General features: G+C 45.3%; 2 pseudogenes across 3 annotated transcripts; one reads left to right on the forward strand and one right to left on the reverse strand.

Annotated features, from left to right (window-relative positions):
- The first annotated feature begins 637 nt into the window (after positions 1 to 637).
- Positions 638 to 3,376, forward strand: LOC310851325 (chemerin-like receptor 1 pseudogene; annotated as a pseudogene). The gene is made up of 2 exons (XR_014568738.1): positions 638 to 732; positions 1,920 to 3,376. The product of XR_014568738.1 is annotated as a chemerin-like receptor 1 pseudogene (transcript).
- Positions 3,377 to 6,410: 3,034 nt separating this feature from the next.
- LOC310850124 (chemerin-like receptor 1 pseudogene) lies at positions 6,411 to 15,499 on the reverse strand (annotated as a pseudogene). 2 transcript variants are annotated; one of them, XR_014568740.1, is made up of 4 exons: positions 15,192 to 15,499; positions 12,332 to 12,388; positions 8,260 to 8,316; positions 6,411 to 7,988 (listed from the first exon to the last, which is right to left on the reverse strand). The product of XR_014568740.1 is annotated as a chemerin-like receptor 1 pseudogene (transcript). The 2 variants fall into 2 exon arrangements; XR_014568739.1 differs by lacking the exon at positions 12,332 to 12,388.
- Positions 15,500 to 18,524: the final 3,025 nt, after the last annotated feature.

Raw genomic sequence — 18,524 nt, forward strand, 5'->3', positions numbered from 1 at the left:
TTCTTATTTTTCCAATCTTTACGTTCAAGTCCTCCACATTTCCATATCAGTTTGTGATTATTATTTTTAAGTACTTATGAAAATGCAGTTTTGTCGATATGTGCATTTATATGCACACTGTGGTGTTTTTTTTATATATAAAAAAAACCTTGTGAAAATTCATCAGCATTTTAGTGTGAATTTCTTCTAAAATGCACTTTTATATGCGTTTTTGCCTAATGTACACATTCTAGCAGAATGGCACCCCCCCCCCAAATCATGTTATTTTCACTGGCATGTGCTATCTATATACATGTGTTTTGGGGGGAAATTACTTGACTGGAGCCCTGCATTGCAAAATTTGGAGGCATGTGAATTTCAAAGGGTGGCTGTGTTTTGGTACTTGGGTTCTTTCAGAAAGTGCAAATTAGGGAGGCTTGTTAGAAATGCAAATCCCTATGTGGGCACCTGCCTCCAAAGTCCTACCCTCACATCTCCACTCCAGAGAAAACATGTCTGCGTGCCTCTGAGGCCTCCTCTCTACACTGATGGCCCTGATTGTGGTGGCAGATGTTTCAGAAAGATGGCAGAGAAGGAGACAGCCAGTGATGATCGTGATAAGAAAGACAGTTGGGGACTTGGTGCATTTTGCACGGAGGGGAGAGCAAAAGAGAAGAGGGCTGCCGAAGAAGACTTGAGAAAGCTGGAGAGAACAGCCAACAGTTGAGTAACAAAGACCACCCAATGTCTAAGGTATGAGATCCAAGGTTATGGGAAAGGATGGAAAGGGAGGGAAAGGCCAATATAAGGTGTTTTGGTACTCAAATGTGGATGCATAGCAGAGGGTAGTAGCTAGATCTAAGCCCAAGCCTGGTTTCCCAGGCCAGATTTAACATAAGAATCTAGTAAATGGGTCAGATAGTCCACCAGTTTGTCACAAGAGCAACCCAGATGCCCATTGGAAGCCGGGATGCAGGGCTTGAGTGCAATTTCCAGTGACTGGCTTTCAGAAACATACTGCCTTCATCACGCAGGAGATCACCCAGTTTCAATCCCTGACTTCTCCAGGTAGTACTGGAAGAGATTCATTGTCTGAAATCCCAGAAAGCTGTTGCCAGTCAATGTATACTAATCTGGATGGGACCTCTATAAGTCCCTGAAGAAATGACATGGAATTGTTCCAGGCCATCTGGGCCTCTGTGAATCTCCCTTTTGATTTATAAGTGTGAAATAAATAACAACAACCTGTGATTGTAAGTTGCTTTAAACTGTTTTTAGCATTGTGTTTTAATTGCTGTAACCTGCCCTGGGACCTTAGGACGAAGGATGAAGGCATCTTACTATGACGGTCAAGGGAAAACATAAGAATCATGGCTAGTAGCCACTGATAGCTTTCTCCTCCATGAAATTGTCTAGCCATGGCCATCACAACATCTTCTGGAAGCGTGTGACTCGGGGAACTTGTGTGCCTGTTGCTCCAGGTTTCTTGGGGATGAGACTGTCAACTATCCATCTATCAGTTTAAATCAGTGTTTCCCAAACTTGGGCCTCCAGCTTTTATTTTCTTTCTTTGGACTACAGTTCCCATCATCCTTGACCACTGGTCCTGAAAGCTAGGGGTGATGGGAGTTGTCGTCCCAAAACAGCTGGAGACCCAAGTTTGGGAAGCACTGGTTTAAAGGAATAATATTGTGGGCAACGCTGTGCCAAAAATTTCTGCTAGGTTCCCCCACCTCCCTTCCAACCATTCTCCAAACTTAACTCAGAAATTATGTCAAATGTCAAGTTTCACACCTCAGATTCAAAATATGGACTTGGGAACTGGGATTTCTCCATGAAAATCTGACACCAGTTTGAAATCTGCACATACACCCTTGCCTGTTCATTCCAGTTCTGTGATACCGATATGGCATTTGTGTGGCCGTTTTGTTTTGTTTCAGGCCAAATAGAGAGAGAGAAAGAGAGAAGTGGTAAGTGAACCTGTGAAGGGATGGATCTTCTCCCCTTCTTCCAACCTGACAATGACACAGACTTTCTACCACCCACCAAAAGTGACGTGTTTGACTACAACTGGACAGAAGAATGGCTCCTAGACCCTCCCTCTGATAATGCCCACATATTGCCAGCAATGAGAATGTTTTCCCTGACAATCTACACCATCACCTTGCTCTTGGGGGCCACGGGCAACGGCCTTGTTATCTTCCTCACCGGTTTCCACATGAAGAAGACGGTTACCACCATCTGGTATCTCAACTTGGCTGTGGCCGATTTCATCTTCGCCCTTTGCCTCTCCACCGAGATAGCTTACGTGTCTCTGGGTTATCACTGGACTCTGGGGAGGCTGATGTGCAAACTCAACACCGTGGTTCCCCTCTTGAACATGTTTGCCAGTGTCTTCTTCTTAACAGCCATCAGTGCCGACCGCTACGCTGCTGTGGTCCACCCAGTTTGGGCCTTGAACCACCGCAGTCTCCAGCTTGCTTCTCTGGTGGCTGTGTTCATCTGGGTAGCAGCCTTGGCTCTCAGCATCCCGTACTTCAGCTTCCGCGACACGGAAGAGCTCATGGATGGCACTATACATTGCATCTACAGCTTCCATTTGCAGGATGAGGGCAGCCGTCTCATGGTGCTTGCTGAATTCACGCTCGGCTTCCTAATCCCCTTCGGCATCATTCTGGCCTGCTACTGCGCCATCATGATCAAGCTAAGGGGGAAGATCTTTGGCCAATTTGGCCGATCCTTCAAGATCATAGTGGCAGTGGTTGTGGCATTCTTCTTCTGCTGGTTCCCCCACCACCTCTTCTCTATTCTCGAAACACTGGAAGACGATAGCCTTCAAATGCAAACCACCCTAGATATTGGCACCCCACTGGCTGAGGGCCTGGTCTGCCTCAACAGCTGCCTCAATCCCATTCTGTATGTCTTTGTTGGGTTCGACTACAAAAAGACCAGCCGCCGATCCCTCTTCCTGGCCTTTAAAGGAGCAGTCAACGATAAGTGGGCCTTCACACCTTCTTTCCCCAGCAACAGAACCTCCAGCTCCACTTCAGGAGTGGAGTCCAACATGGTTTGAGACTTCCTTTTTGCAAGTTTATGTGTAGTCCATGTTCCTTACCCACCCACCCAAAAAACTTCTACCTGGTTTTGCAAACTAAACAAATTAGGGGAAAGGTTGCTTCCAGAAGACCTGTTTCTTGAGCATTCATCCTGATCTGCTTGCAGGAAGATATGACAACATTGGCTACAGAATGAGCATTCATTCTCATTTGTTTGTGGAGAGGTGAAATGTTGTGTCAAGGCAAGTGTTACAGGCTGTCTCCCCAGCACTTTCCTTATTACAAAAAGTCTGATCTTTTGGGGATAGGGGGTTGTTGATTGCACAAGTTGAAATCTCCAGTTTGTGATTGACTCCATGGGCGTAGCCAAGGGGGGCAGGGGGGCAGCTGCCCCCCATCAAGTAAAACAATAGAAATACTTAACTAACTGACCAAGCACATCGGTTCTGCCCCCACTAACAAAAGTTGTGCCCCCCCCCAACAAAAATCCTGGCTACGCCCATGATTGACTCCCAGAGTGGAAAAGCCCTGTGCAACTTGACAGAGATCTCTGTTAGACTCCAGAAAGGACCTTTTTGGCGAGTTGTACCCAGATATGGGAACTCCCTCCCATGGCACTCTCTCAGCCAGCCACCAAACTTTCAGTTCCTGGCAAGTCTTCCACCTGTGAGGTTAGCTTGTTTGATTCTGTTTTGACTCTGCTGCAATTGGCTTGTAGTTATCATTTGCTGCCTTTTAAAAAATAAATCCTTATTTCCATATAGCAATATTTATGTTATATGCTTTTATGTGTGTTTCTGCAGTTGTCAGCCATCCTGAGCATTAAGTGTGGAAAGGCAGAATATAAATATTTGTAATTAATCCATAAATGTCTTTTACACATGCTGTTCCTAGTGCCAGATTTACGTATAAGCTAAACAAGCTTGGGGGCCCCAAAAAAATTTAAAGGAGAAAAACTGGATGTACATTTCCAAAATATAAGATAAAAAACAAATAAAATAAAACCTACATACAGCAACAGTGTTTTGTGTTTTTGTAGGCTCCAATGATGTAGGTCATGGGTCCCGCCTGCTAGCCTACTCCCTGAGATATCACTGGTTTGCTCATTTTTATATCAATTACTGTGATAAAATACATATTTTGTTATGTGCAAATGGCTTTAGATACTTATTATTAAATTATTATTAGGTCCATAAATTACCATATAGCATATATTCAATACAAAAAACAGCGACAATTTGTTGTTGACAAGGGCAGCTAGACACATAAAGGGCCCCATTACCTTCAGAAGCTTAGGACCTCATCAAACCTAAATCCGGCCCTGGCTGTTCCACTTCTGCTATCTGGGTGAAGCAGCAAAGGGCTACAGCAACCTGAGAGCCATATTCCCTCTCAGGCAACCTCTGGGGCCACATCTCAGTGGTGGGCATAGCAATGAATACACCATTTCCCACAGGCATTCACATGTGCCTCTCCGTCCTTCAGTCAAGCAAGAGGCACCATCAGAGTTTAAGGGGCACATTCCAGCCAGGCAAAAAAAAACATTCAAGGAAGGTGCACAGTGAGGCCAAGGAGGAATGTGTCCAGGGTGAGTCCCAAGGGCCAGGCAGAGGGGCCTGAGGGCCACATTAGGTCCTGTGGTTTCCTGAGCCCAGTGCTTTTTTTTTTAGGAGTGCTCTCATTTTCCTGCTCATATTGAAATACTACCCCTCAATGAGGCTAAACTGAGATTCACAAAGTGCTTATGGGTATGTGTACCTCTGCGTCCCCCCAGAAAAAAAGCACTGCCTGACCCTGAGCTGTTGATGACCCCTGAAATCCATCTTCCTGGCAGACAAAAGTTCTAATTTGATTTCCACTATGCCTCTGTCACCGGATGCCCTGTGTCCCTGTGGCCCTTGTCCTTTGCTCCAGCGCCATTGAGCCACTAGTCAGAGAGATTGAATGGCAGACACATGGAACTGAGATCAGAGCCCAGCATCTTCGTGATGGAGACAGCAACATCCATCGATGGACCCTTGGCATGGTGACATCACTGCTCCGCCAATGTGCTCCCCCGGCTGCATGCTTTTACCTGGGTTAATGGTCATTGAACTTCAATATTCCATCTTGCTCGCCTGGGTGGAGGTTGGAAAGGTCAGTGGGTGAAGAAAAACTTTTGTGTAGCTGAAATGCACGTCCATTGCTCCACCCGAGTTTTGCCTCTGGCCCCACCCCCCACTGGCACGTGCCCCCAGAAGGTTGCCCATGGTGAAATTTAGCCCGCACATTCACAGTGTTTCTCCCTTCCAGGTTTAGACTTTGAGAAGTCCCTATGAACTTCCTGCTGCTGCAAACTCAGAGGCAGGAGCCATAAGATGCTGAGTGTAAAATGTCCCAAGGCACTCTTAGAACTTGAAACTGGCAGATCCTTCCATCCATCAGTACATGCATCCCCATGTGGATGGGGAAGAATAGAGGGCACAGTGGGATCCCACTCCTGGATGTCATGTGCTCATGTGAATGCCTACCAGAGCAGTTGGGAAACTAGCCTGCTTTTCCTAAGTTCCCAAAGTCTATGTGCATGCAGTTGTGGGCTGCCAGGCTTTGTTCAGACATTCAGATGAGCAGGTGGAAGTTGGTGTCGGGCTAGTGGGCCTGATCCAACTTTTCCACCTCCATGCACCTGCAATGCAAACATGCTCCAAGGGAGCATGGGAAAGGCTCCAAGGTGTTAACACCAGTGGGGGTGGCTTCATGGATTCCTCCCCCCCCCTTCTTAACCTTCATTCGCCCTTCTCTTTCCCTCATCAACTCAATGCCACCTCCTTTCCACTCAAGGGAATTGATCTTTGAGTTTCAGGGTTCTGACGATGTTCCTGGACTCCGACTCGCATCATTCCCAAGGCAGCAAAGCCACTGGTCAAGGGTGATGGGCATTGTAGCTCAGTAACATCTGGAAGGTGCTCGCTGGAAGATCCTGAAGCTGAGGCTCCAATACTTTGGCCACCTCATGAGAAGAGAAGACTCCCTGGAAAAGACCCTGATGTTGGGAAAGACTGAGGGCACGAGGAGAAGGGGACGAGATGGTTGGACAGTGTTCTCGAAGCTACCGGCATGAGTTTGACCAAACTGTGGGAGGCAGTGGAAGACAGGAGTGCCTGGCGTGCTCTGGTCCATGGGGTCACGAAGAGTCGGACACAACTAAACAACTGAACAACCACAACATCTGGAAGGCCACAGGTTCCCTATCCCTGCTTTTTTATATCCCCATTTGCTCCACCGTGGGTTGATAAGGATCCACTGAAGGGGGAATGTTTGCAAACTAGGACCCCCAAGGACATCTGCCTTTCGGGGTGGCAACATACAAAGCAAATTCAAAACCAACAACAACAACAAAGCAAATACTTTTATTTAGATATAGGGATACAAGGTCAACGCAGAGTTCAGAAAGTCTTGTTTTGTTAAATAGCTGTCCATAAAGCTTTTACAAAGAGAGCAATATCAATTTAAAAAAAAGTAGAATAAAAATCCACATAGCATATCATGAAACAGGTCACAAAAGAATGATATATGCACTTACACTGCTATTTGTCTAGAAAAAGAGGTGCAGGAACTCACGATGAAAGCCTCCCTTGTTCTCTTATAATGGCAATGGCGCCCATCTGAGAGGTGCCAGAACTGAGTTCCAGTGAGTTATGGCTGGAAGGGGGGGGGGGCGGAATGTATACACATACTGTAGATCTGGTTGCTTCCAGGTGATTTGGACCTCAACTTCCCCAGCTCCAGCCAGGACTAGATTCTGAATGAACACATTTCACAATCTTGCCCTGGAGGGTGGGGTTTGGAAGCAGAAGGTTTCATACACCCTGGGAGTCTAACTCTACTGAAGATCTGGTCTTGTTGGTCACCAAGCTCTGGCTGCTGTCCTCAGCAAAGGCGCTCTCAAATGCAGAGAAGAGTGAGTATCTCAGCCTCTCCTTGAAATCATGCCCCATGAAGGCATACAAGATGGGGTTGAGGCAGCTGTTGACGAAAGCCAAGCTGGTTGTCAGCGGAACGCCGATGATCAACACCAAAACCAGGTCTACATCTTCTCGTGCTTTCAGCTCAATGAAAGAGAAGATATGATAGGGAAGCCAACAGACAAAGAAGGCCACAATCACTGCTGTGATGACCTTGAAGGGCTTGTTTGATTCGGTTAGCTGGTTCCTCCTCAGCTTCAGAACAATTGCCCCGTAGCAAACGATGATGATGTTGAAGGGGATGAAGAAGCCAAAGATGAACCGGCTGGCGACCATTGCATCATGCTGCTGAGGGCTACCATATTTGGTGTAGCAGTTGGTCTTTTTTGGATCATTGTGATGTTGGGCTGTATCCCTGAAATAGAGGTTTGGAGAACACAGCACCAGTGCCAAGATCCAAACACCCAAGGCCACAAAGGAAGCCAGCCTGGGTGTCCGATGATTCTGAGCCCACACAGGCCAGAACACAGAAACAAACCGGTCGATGCTGATGATTGTGAGGAGGTAGACACTGGCATAGAGGTTGAGAAAGGCAAGGGTAGAGTTCAACTTGCATATTGCCAGTCCAAAGGGCCAATTAAAGTCCAGGGCTAGGTAGACAATGCTCAGGGGAAGGAAGAAAGTGAAGGCAAAGTCAGCAATGGCCAAGTTGAGGAACCAGACAGTGTTGACTGTCCTCTTCATACGGAAGCCGGTAATGAATATAACCAGCCCATTACCAATGACCCCCAACAGGAAGGCAAAGCTGTAAATTATCATAGCGACAATGTTCAACCTTTTTTGCAAGGTTTTTCCAAACATATATGCTTCCTCATCGTAGTCATATTCATAGTGAAGATCTGAGGGGTCTGGATAAGAATTATTAATGGGAAGGTTTGTCGGTGCAGTTGTGCTCTCCATTCTTCTTGACTGAGAGTCTCCTTTACTGCCGTCTTCTCCCTTATCCTGGCTGAAACAAAGCAAGAACATGTGTAGGAGAAGGTCCAGCATGCTGTTCACCACAGCAACCCAACCAAATGCCTCTGGAGGCTCACAGGCAGGACAGAGGTGACCTATACAACGCCCTTGTCCCGAGCATGTGGTATTCAGAAATACCCTGCCATAGGATACCACAGAAAGGCAGAATACAAATAAATGTTGATGACGACCAGTAAATGAGAATTCTCAGGTTTTCTCCCCCATGCCACAAGCCTTAAAAAAAGTCAAGACCAAATACTCACCCTTCAGCTCTCAGCCTGTCCTCTCCCCTCTGAATGTCGATTGCTGCTGCCCTGTGCCTGGAAGGTGGGGAATGAGCTGTTATTATGGAGTGAAGGCTGCCAAGGAGGTGCTCTGCATTTCATTAGCCCACACAGGGGGGGAAAGGTTGCCTCTGTGTCACTCTTGGCCCAGGAAAAACAAAAGCAGTAGCACAGTTGAGAAACATTTGGGGAGCTGGGAGCTATTTGCCCACGATGACAGCAGCTGCCGTGTTCTCTGCCACAGTTCCTCTGACTCTTAACGGCACAGGAACATGGTTTTTGAAGAAGAAGAAGAAGAAGAAGAAGAAGAAGAAGAAGAAGAAGAAGAAGAAGAAGAAGAAGAAGGCGGCTTACCCCAGCAGGCTTCACTTGTTGAATTTCTACCTGCTGTGCAATTGTCAAAGGACCAGAGTCCCAGCAGGAAGCAGAAGTGGCTACTGGCAGGTACAATGGCACCCACAGACAGCATCTTGGTGACCTCTGGACTAGAGGCTCAAAGGAGCCCGAAGGAAATACACACAAACACACGTTTGCAGCATGCCTCAGAAAGCACAATGTACTGGCCTGGGCTCCCTTGCCTCAGGCTCTGCTAAGGAGCCTGACTCCTGGAATATATGAAGTAACAAGACAGAAAAGAGAAAATGTCCCTGATCATGTGAAGAAAACCTGCCCTGCTTCACCACAGAGTGAGAAGAGTCCTGCCTTACTGACCCAGCAAGCGAGACAGAGCATCAGTGTGGACAATAAGTCATGCTGTCAAGGGGTGGAGAATGCCCAGGAATTTACTGATATAGCCTCTGCAACATGCTTAACCAAACAGATGGGAAAGGGAGGAAAGAGGAAACTTCTCCATTCTCCCTTCCTTGTGCGCATTCAGGGTTGGCCAGGGGTTGGCACTGTTGGGCAGCGGCCAGGGGCCCCACCACTGCAGCTCCTGTTCCTCATTGCTATCACTGCCTGTTCAGCAACCATCTTTGATCTTGCAAGCAGTGATAAGGGCAAGAAGAAGGAGCAATATCTCCATCTGGGCAGTTGTGCAGACTGGACCAGGATAGAGAGGGCAAGCAGTGCCTTGGACAGGAGCAAAGCCAGATTAAGACCTTTAGAGACCCCTAAGCACTTCAAAGATTTTGTTGCTTCCATAAGTGCCTGATTCAAAATATAAACAATAATAAACCGTAAAATATAGTTTTATCTTTTGAAATGAAACAAACCCTAAAATAATGTGGGGTTTTATGTATATTTCCACTTCATTTCACAACATGAACAGATTAATTACTATCTTACAGATGAATCTCGTGCTTTAGTGCTTTAATTAATAGAGACGGGGGTTTTCTCAGAATTTGTAAACTGAAAAGCGGAGTTGCTGGTCCATAGAAAAACCAACAACGAAAATTTTCATACCCTCCAACATTTCTGTGATGAAAATAGGGACATCCCATTCCATAATGATAATGATACTATTTATACCCTACACATTTTACTGGGTTGCCCCAGCCACTCTGGGCAGCTTCTAACATATATAAAAACATAATAAAACATTAAACATTTTTTTAAGAATACCGAACTTATACAGGACTGCTTTCAGATGGCTCAGGAGTCAGATAACTCAATACCCTCCAACATTTCTCCAATGAAAATAGGGACATTTTAAGGAAAAGCGGGACATTCCGGGATCAAATCAGAAACTGGGATGGCTTCTCTAAATCAGGGATATCCGTGGAGAATAGGGACACTTGGAGGGTCTGAAATTTCTGTGGTGGCCCCCTTTCCTTGTTGCCCTAAGAATGTGCTTATTTTGCTTAATGGTTAATCTGGGTCTGGACAAGAGACCTCAAAGCCCCTTCAAGACCAGGATCCAGGATTGCATAGATTATGCCAGCAGTGGGGAATGTCAGGCCTTGGAGCCCAAAGTCAACCCTCTTAACCTATCCATCTGCACCTCAGCCCTCTCCCCAGGCCAGCTCCTAGGGTTTCTGCCCAACTGGAGTTTGTCCTTGAACTCTGACCACGCGCCTCGCTCCTCCAGAGTGGAGGGTGGAGATTGGGGTTTGAGTGTGTGAAAAAACTAAAGGTAACATTTGTCAATCTCCCCACATTTGTCTCCAGACCCACCTCAATTACTATTCTTATTTAATTTATTAAAAATTAAAAATTTCTAATTTTTTTTAAAAAACACACAACACAACACAACAGCAGATCAGAGCAAAAGTTTCTACATCCTTTCTTCCTTTTTGGAGATCAAGAGCAATTGCAAAACTGTGGTAACTTCCTGTCAGCCATGACCCTGTTACCTTGATCTGAGGCGAGACCAACATTTCTCAGGTGAAAATAGGGACATTCTAGTCTACATCAGGAAGCTTCTCCCACATTTGATCTTGCCACACACATGTATGTCATGTCTGCATGTCATCTACATGTATGTCATACACATCTGTCACCTTGAGCCAATGGCAACATCTCTGCCAAAGCTGCCTCACGGGATTGTTGTAAAGAAAAGAAAAAGTGTGTTGGAAGGGATCGTGTGTGATGCCTTCCACAGATAAATGGAATGAAACAAAATTTTAGCTGCAAGCTGCCTTGAGTCCCTGTCAGAGGGGAAAGGTGAGTGATAATAATAATAATAAATAATAATAATAATAATAATAATAATAATAGAAGACATTGTGAGAATGATCAAGAATCTACCAGAGAGTAAATCCTATTGAACTCAGTGGGATTGCAGTGTAAGGCTGAAAAGTCTTTACCCAGTTATCTGAGAGTAAGCTCCATTCAATACAGTGTGACTTACTACTCAATAGACAGTGCAAGGCTCCATTTACAATGAAGGAACAAATACTCCACGCATTTCCTTTAAACATTGCAATTAAAGAACTGAAAGCGTATTGGCTACGGTTTCCTTCAAAATTATAAGAAGGGGTTTGTATGCCACCTTCACCGCTTCCTTCGTTTGGTGCATGCATTTTATTTTCAGTATAAACGTAACTCCGTTTTCCACCTGCACACACACAGCAAAGTCTCCTGTTTCCAAAAAAAAAAGGACAGGAGGTGGTTGGGTTTTTCTGGAGGGGCGTGTCTGAACTCTCTACCACTTTTTATCAAGATGAGGAGGGGAGGAAAAAGTGGGACATTCCAGGATCAAATCAGAAACCAGGATGGCTTCTGTAATTCCGGGGCTGTCCCTGGAAAACCAGGACACTTGGAGGGGATGCAAACAGGGGCAAACAACTCACCATATAGACCTATTAGCATTTTCTTCCCAGTACCTTTTAGCTGGCAGCCAGGGCAGTATTTCTCCACCTGGATAGCACTTTTTAAGTGCCCAGGTAATTCTGGGAACTGTGGTCTGCTGAGGATGCTGAGAGGTGTCAGGAGACACCCCCCATCCCCCTCCCACCGCTACCATTACTCCCAGAGTTCCTTGGGGAGAGGGATTGATGGCTAAACCTCTGTGGGAACAGCAGTTCTGCGAATATGACCGTGTTATCCTGCTCCGATAATGGTTCTGTACACATGCACAGAGAGAGATTTTCGGTAGTGGCACCCACCCTGTGGAATGCCCTCCCACCAGATGTCAAAGAGAAAAACAACTACCAGACTTTTAGAAGACATTTGAAGACAGCCCTGTTTAGGGAAGCTTTTAATGTTTAATAGACTATTGTATTTTAATATTCTGTTGAAAGCTGCCCAGAGTAGCTGAGAAAACCAGTAAGATGGGTGGGGTATAAATAATCTATTATTATTATTATTATTATTATTATTATTATTATTATTATTATATAAATGGTCTGATACAATATAAGGCAGCTTGTTATGTTCCTAATTCCAACCTGCAAGAACAGGGGCAGGAAAAAGCAAATTCCAAAAGACAGAAAGCATTTAGGAGATAGATGAAGGATGACAGATAGATAGATAGATGATAGATAGATGATAGATAGATAGATGATAAATAGATAGATGATAGTCTGCCACAGGACTGTAAAAAGCACAGAGCTTCTATCAAGGAGGAAAAGTATCTCCTGTTCCTCCCAATAATCAAGGTGACGCTTACCTTAAAGGGAAGAAAAATCTTTTGTGCCGCTGCTGCCTCCAACACAAGGAGAATTCTCTAAATGCAAAGAAGAAAGCAGAAGTGGGAGGATATGTTGAGATGAAAATAGGATGTGTCTTTGCGACACAGTCCCCTTTTACTCCGCAAGTGGTTCCTATAGGAGTTGCAGAACGGGGCAGCGGGGAGAGTCCATCCATCCCTTCTCCTCCACCTCATCAGCTTAAAGTGGAAGGCTGTGATGGCCACCAACTCAGATGGCTTTAAAAGAGGAGAGGACAAATTCACGGTAGAGAAGGCTATCAGTGGCCAGGAAATGGCAACCGCAGGAGTGGAGAGCATCCTGCTTGCTGTGGCTCTGCAGATAATGGTTCTGTACACATGCACAGAGAGAGATTTTCGGTAGTGGCACCCGCCCTGTGGAACGCCCTCCCACCAGATGTCAAAGAGAAAAACAACTACCAGACGTTTAGAAGACATCTGAAGGCAGCCCTGTTTAGGGAAGCTTTTAATGTTTAATAGACCGTTGTATTTTAATATTCTGTTGGAAGCCGCCCAGAGTGGCTGGGGAAACCCAGCTAGATGGGCAGAGTATAAATAAATTATTATTATTATTATTATTATTATTATTATTATTATTATTATTATCATCCTTACAACAATCCTGCAAAGTAAAGTAGGCTGAGCAATAACAATTGCCCCAGGTCTGCCTGGTGAGCCTCGTGTGGCAGAGGGAAACATGAACTCAGATCTGTCTGGTCCTAGGCTAACATTCTGCCCATCGTGACATCCCGCTGCCCGCTTTGTTTTCTCTTCTCTTTCTTTCAAAGCTGCAGTCATCGGTAGGAGGGGTGGGGAGCTCTCTAGCTTAGTGGTAGAGCATCTGCTTTGCATGCAGAAGGTCCCAGGTTCAATCCCCAGCATCTCCAGGGGTAGGGTTTGGAGTGACTTCTACCTGAACCCATGGAGAGCCACTGCCAGTATGGCAATCTCCTCTCCCCCATGCTTTTCAACATCTACATGCAGCCGCTAGGAGAGATCATGAGGCAGTTTGGGCTGGGTGTTCATCAGTATGCGTATGACACCCAGCTCTACCTCTCTTTCAAATCAGAACCAGTGAAGGCAGTGAAGATCCTGAGTGTTTGGAGGCTGTTGGAGGATGGATGGCGGCTAACAGATTGAGGTTGAATCCTGACAAGACAGAAGTACTGTTTTGGGGGGACAGGAGGTGGGCGGGTGTGGGGTTACTCCCTGGTCCTGAATGTGCCCCCTGAAAGACCAGGTGCACAGCCTGGGTGTCATTCTGGACTCACAGCTGTCCATGGAGGCGCAGGTCAATTCTGTGTCTAGCGCAGTTGTTTATCAGCTCTATCTGGTACGCAGGCTGAGACCCTATCTGCCTGCGGACTGTCTCACCAGAGTGGTGCATTCTCTAGTTATCTCTCGCTTGGACTACTGTAGTGCATTCTATGTGGGGCTACCTTTGAAGGTCACCCAGAAAATACAACTAATCCAGAATGTGGCAGCTAGACCGGTGACTGGGAGTGGCTGCCGAGACCACATAACCCTGGTCTTGAAAGACCTACCCTGGCTCCCAGTACATTTCCGACCACAATTCAAAGCGTTGGTGCTGACCTTTAAAGCCCTAAACAGCCTCGGTCCAGTATACCTGAAGGAGTGTCTCCACCCCCATCATTCTGCCCGGACACTGAGGTCCAGTGCCGAGGGCCTTCTGGCGGTTCCCTTGCTGCAAGAAGCCAAGTTATAGGGAACCAGGCAGAGGGCCTTCTCGGTAGTGGCACCCGCCCTGTGGAACGCCCTCCCACCAGATGTCAAGGAAATAAAAAACTATTTTACTTTTAGAAGACATTTGAAGGCAGCCCTGTTTAGGGAAGCTTTTGATGTTTAATAGACTATTGTATTTTAATATTCTGTTGAAAGCCGCCCAGAGTGGCTGGGAAAACCCAGCCAGAGGGGCGGGCTATAAATAATCAATTATTATTATATAAATGGTCTGATACAATATAAGGCAGTTTGTTGTGTTCCTAATTCCAACCTGCAAGAACAGGGGCAGGAAAAAGCAAATTCCAAAAGACAGAAAGCATTTAGGAGATAGATGATAGATGATAGATAGATGATAGATAGATAGATTAGATAGATAGATAGAAAGTTAGATAGATAGATAGATAGATAGATAGATAGATAGATAGATAGATAGATGATAGATAGATGATAGATAGATAGATAGATGATAGATAGATGATATAGATAGATAGATAGATAGATAGATAGATAGATAGATAGATAGATAGATAGATATTGATGATAGATAGATATAGATAGATGATAGATATAGATAGATAGATGATAGATAGATGATAGATAGATAGATAGATAGATAGATAGATAGATAGATAGATAGATAGATAGATGATAGATAGATAGATATAGATAGATGATAGATAGATAGATAGATAGATAGATAGATAGATAGATAGATGATAGATAGATGATAGATAGATGATAGATAGATAGATAGATGATGATAGATAGATAGATAGATAGATAGATAGATAGATAGATAGATGATAGATAGATAGATAGATAGATAGATAGATAGAGATAGATAGATAGATATAGATAGATAGATAGATAGATAGATAGATAGATAGATAGATAGATAGATAGAGATAGATAGATAGATAGATAGATAGATAGATAGATAGATAGATAGATATAGATAGATAGATATAGATAGATGATAGATAGATGATAGTCTGCCATAGGAGTGTAAAAAGCACAGAGCTTCTATCAAGGAGGAAAAGTATCTCCTGTTCCTCCCAATAATCAAGGTGACGCTTACCTTAAAGAGAAGAAAAATCTTTTGTGCCGCTGCTGCCTCCAACACAAGGAGAATTCTCTAAATGCAAAGAAGAAAGCAGAAGTGGGAGGATATGTCGAGATGAAAAGTAGGATGTGTCTTTGCGACACAATCCCCTTTGACTCCACAAGTGGTTCCTATAGGAGTTGCAGAACGGGGCAGCGGGGAGAGTCCATCCATCCATTCTCCTCCACCTCAACAGCTTAAAGTGGAAGGCTGTGATGGCCACCAACTCGGATGGCTTTAAAAGAGGATAGGGCAAACTCAGGATAGAGAAGGCTATCAGTGGCCAGGAATGCCTGGTGCTGGCAACCACAGGAGTGGAGAGTGCCCTGCTTGCTGTGGCTCTGCAGTAAAGCAGGAGGTATGCATACAGAAGGTCTTAGCACATTCAGATAGGGCTGTGAATGCCCCTTGCCTGAAACTGTAGCCACCCCCTGCCAGCCCGTGGTATTTCTTAATTCCAGTGGCTCCGTCAATATGCATGGCATACACAGAGAGAATGAGATCAGCCCCTAGCTTGAGAAGCTATTAAAAAGAAAGAAGACCTGCGACAAAATGTCACAGAACCGAGTGCTCCGGTGCATCGTTCTTGCCAGCCGGCCATGCTCTCCTCAGATTACTCCATTCCATCCCATCCCCTTCCCTCTCTCGGCGTTCCGTGGCCACGAAGCACGCTCAGCCTTCTGTGGCTGTTTCGGGAAAGGGACTTGACTTTTTCTTCTTCTTTTCCTAAGAAAGAAAAGAAAAACTTCTGCCAACCTTGTGATTCTCCCCACACGATGATACTGTACCTCCCCCTTGTACTTCAGTAGTTTTCCTGCCCAACCTAACCCCTGAGTTTACCATTTGCTTTTTTTAAATAATTAAATCTTCCATAGGATTGCATAACTCCAATCGCATATATTGGGTTTTTTGATACACATTTCTTCTTGACTTCTTGACCCTCTGTCCCTGATGTTTTCCTCTTATTATTATCCCTCATTAATAGCTGCATTAAAATACATCCACATTTATTTTCTAAGCCCTGCAAAGTCCACTCTCTACTTTCTTCCAGTGTTCATATCTCAAATCCTGCATGTGATTTCACATAAGAATGATAATTCGGTAGACAGTCCACCAATGGCTCCCATTCTTTGGCACAGGCAGGGTGATCTCATTCAAATGGTCAGGGGGACCTTTTTACGCTGAGGGCTACTCTTTCTTCTGAGCCATTTTTGTTTTGGTGAGGGTGGGCTGGCACATTGCCAGTAGTGGTTGCGCCTAGAGGCGAACATGGGTAGACCTCCCAATGTGAATTCAACTTTTGCACAGTAGGCTTGTTTTGACACACTCATACTCCTCTCACTTTGGAGTCACACAAGCAAGAGGCATCCATCAGAGTTCAAGGATTCATTCCAGCCAGGCAAAAAAGTTCAAGGAGGATGCAGAGCTCTGCTGCGAAAGGGTCTGGTTTGGGGAAAGCGGGTGTGCCTTAGAGAAAACCCCAAGGGCCAGGCAGAGAAGGCTGCAGGGCCACATTTCTCCCTGAGGTTAGCCTTCCTGGCTGGAGAGGGTTGTCATTCAGGGATGTGAAAGTGATGTCAATTGTCCACCAAGGCTGGTCTTGCCGATGTCAGCAGGAAAAGAAAGGGAAATTTACAGAAAGCGTTGCATGGGGAAGAGCTGAAGAAACAACAGGCAAAAATAAATAATAAAAATGTTGCAATCCGTTTTATAAGGCTGTCTTACAACAATGATATCACTGCCACATGCAAACTGACTTTCCCCTATATCTCAATATTGTGCAACAGGGATGGGCAGAAAGTAGATTTACTGGTAGAGAACTGGGGGGGGGGGGTTGGCTTTCAGTAGATCAGAAAGGTTTTCTGGCTCACAAGACCCCTCCAGAAGTCCTTTTTATAGCACGCTATGATTATGTGTGCTCATGGTGCTATCAAGGAGGCGACTTGCAATCCTGTTTGTAATACTGTTTGTTCTTGCAAAAGTCTTGGGCTGGTCACACTGCTCCACTTCCAAGCAGTGCATATCAATCTGCCCCAGAGGCTGAGGGAATCTGGTAGATTCCTGACTGTTTGGGCAGTCATATTCAGCGGCTATATCCCAGGTTAGTCGCTGAGATCATCTGCAGGAGCATCATCTAGTCGTTCCCAAGTTGGTGTGGCTCATTTTACAGCAGCATGAAACTGAGCCTTTAATATCATTGCCCCAGCCGTCTGGAATACTCTGCCAACAGAGATTCAGCAGGCACCTTCTGTTTCAAGTTTTTAGCTCCTGCTGAAAACTCTTCTCTTCTGTCAGGCTCATGCAGGCAATTAAGAACACATCTTTCCGCAATAACTAGCTGATTTCCAATTTTTGAAAGTTCCATATGCTTTCTTTCGTGTGTGGTTTAATATGCTGTATGTACTGTTGTAAACCGCTCTGAATTTTTTTAGATGAATAGCGGCATATAACTTTAAAAAAATAAAAATACCCCATAACTTCCTGCTGAAATCCCATAACTTTTTACACCACAGGTGTCCTGCTTTTCATTTAGTTCCACTTTTGTTGTGCTATGACCTGTCCGCACATTGGTAATGTGTTAGCATTGGGGAAGCATTGCTGAACAAACTAAAGCACGAGTTTGCATCCTGTTTTCTGGAAAGGGGCAATGCACTCTGCTAAGTAAAGGAACTTCCTAGCACAAGTTAGGAAGGATATTAATAATATATCCTCTCCTGCCACCCTCAACATTCCCACACATGGGAAGGGGGGGTGGATGAGGAAGGGTACGAACCCTTTGATGAACCGTCATCTCCAGATCCCTAGCTTCCATTGTGGTGTAGTGGTTAAGAGCGGTAGTCTCGTAATCTGGGGAACCGGGTTCGTGTCTCCGCTCCTCCACAAGCAGCCGTTGGGTGACCTTGGGCCAGTCACACTTCTCTGAAGTCTCTCAGCCCCACTCACCTCACAGAGTGTTTGTTGTGGGGGAGGAAGGGAAAGGAGAATGTTAGCCGCTTTGAGACTCCTTAAAGGGAGTGAAAGGCGGGATATCAAATCCAAACTCTTCTTCTTCTTCTTCTTTAAAGACATGTAAGTTTCTGGCATATGTAGACCCTAGGACAAAATGTACAAACATGTTTCTTCTCATTTGTGAGAGTGTGTGTGAGAGAGAGCGCAATAAATTTGCCTGTCCAGACATGGCTTTAGGGTAGCACAACCAGGGCAACTGCACTTACTCCAGTGCTGTACTGTAGGGGGCATCACAACAATGCTGTAGAAAGGAGTGTGAGAGGCAGAGGGTGTCGAATTCTAGTGTAGCACAAGGCGCCA

The sequence above is a fragment of the Podarcis gaigeae genome (assembly GCF_964106915.1).
Source record: "Podarcis gaigeae genome assembly, chromosome: 8".
Taxonomy (NCBI): Eukaryota; Metazoa; Chordata; class Lepidosauria; order Squamata; family Lacertidae; genus Podarcis; species Podarcis gaigeae.